The following is a 1,839-nucleotide window of genomic DNA, read 5'->3' as shown; positions in this document are numbered from 1 at the left end:
AAAAACGTTTGTAAATCACATGTCTAGTAAAGAATTAAAATCCAGAATATATAAAAGCTCATACAACTGAACAACGCAACAGCAAAATAACATGATTTTAAAATGGGCAAAGAAGGGTCTACCTGGCTAGTTCAATTGGTTAGAGCGTTTTGCTGATAACAACAAGGTCCAGGGTTCGATCCCTGCCTTGGCAATCTACCAAAACAATGTCTGAATGGATATTTTCCCAAAGATATACAAACAGTCAATAAGCACATAAAAACATTCTCAACATCACTAATCATTCTGCAAATGTAAATCAAATCCACAGTGAGATATTACTTTACAACTATTAGAGTAACTATTACCAAAAATAAAAATAAAATTAAGAAAAACAGAAAATAACATGTTATTTCCTATAAAGTGCTATTTCTTCACAATAACATAAAAAAAATTGAACCCCTTGTGCATGGGAATGTAAAATGGTACAGCCTCTATGAAAAACAGTATGATGGTTCCTTAAATAATTACAAATAGAATTATTATGTAGTCGAGCAATTCCACCTCTGGGGATATAACCAAAAGAAGTAAAAGCAGGGACATGAGGATACATATGTGGCTCTTTCTGTGCCTGCTGCAGCCATGGCTTGTGGTCCCAAGAAACATCTGACGTGAGTAGCAGCTCCGAAGCTTGGATGGTGGATAAACTGACCAGCGTGTTTGCTCTTTGTTCCCACAAGCTGAGACAATGTCTCCCTCTCACCATTTCCCTAAGGAACAGACTTCACTATGCCCTGACAGGAGGTGAAGAAAAGATTCGTATGCAGCGGTTCACTAAGGTAGATGGCACGGTCCGAACTGATATAACCTATCTGGCTGGCTTTATGAATGTCATCAGCACTGACAAGGTTGGAGAGAATTTCCATCTGATCTATGACATCAAAGGTCACTTTGTGGTTCACATTTTACACCCCAGGAGGCCAAATACAAATTGTGCAAAGCGAGAAAGATCTTTGTGGGCAGTAAAGGAATCCCTCACCTGGAGACTCGTGATGTTCCCACCGTCCACTAGCCTGATTCCCTCATCAGAGATTGACTTGGAGACTGGCCTGAGCACCGATTTCATCAAGTTTGGTGCTGGCCACCTGTGCATGGTGACGGGCAGGGCTAACGTGGGAAGAACTGTTGTGAGCAGCAACAGAGAGAAACATCCTGGCTCCTTCCATGTGGCTCATGTGACAGATGCCAGTGGGAGCAGCTTTGCCAACATTTTCTGTCCAACATTTTTGTTATTGTCAAAGGCAACAAACCACAGATTTTTCTTCCCTTAGGAAAAGGTACCTTACCATTGCTGAAGTGAAAAATAAGACACTGGAGGCCAAACAGAGCAGGGGGTGAAATGCTGTATAGGTGATGTGCTAGAAAACTCTCTTTCCTTAATTAGAGATAATACAGCATTATTTTTTTAAAAGATACATATGTACACCCTTGTTCACAACAGCCAAAAGGTAGAAGCAACCAAGTATTCATCATAAGGTGAATAAATAAATAAAGTGTGGTATACAATGAAATATTATTTATTTTTAAAAATAAAGGAAATTCTGGGCCGGCCCGGTGGTGCACTGCTACAGTGCGCCGCTTGAGAAGCGCGGCGGCGCTCCCACCGAGGGTTCGGATCCCACATACAGACCGGCCGGTCACTGGCTGAGCGAGATGCGGGAGCAACACCGAGGGTTGCAATCCCGTTGCCGGTCCTGGTCCGGTACGGGCGCGACACTGAGGATTGCGATCCGTTGCCGGTCACGAAAAAAAAGACAAAAAGGGAAAAAATAAATAAATAAATAAATAAAATAGAGGAAA

At 41.9% G+C, this 1,839-nt stretch overlaps 1 pseudogene; it reads left to right on the top strand.

Annotated features, from left to right (window-relative positions):
* Positions 1–621: 621 nt before the first annotated feature.
* LOC103610286 lies at positions 622–1,377 on the top strand (annotated as a pseudogene).
* The last annotated feature ends 462 nt before the right edge of the window (positions 1,378–1,839 follow it).

Source organism: Galeopterus variegatus, unplaced genomic scaffold, assembly GCF_000696425.1.
Source record: "Galeopterus variegatus unplaced genomic scaffold, G_variegatus-3.0.2 Scaffold10881, whole genome shotgun sequence".
NCBI classification, from domain to species: domain Eukaryota; kingdom Metazoa; phylum Chordata; class Mammalia; order Dermoptera; family Cynocephalidae; genus Galeopterus; species Galeopterus variegatus.
This window is presented reverse-complemented; position numbering and strand designations above follow the sequence as displayed.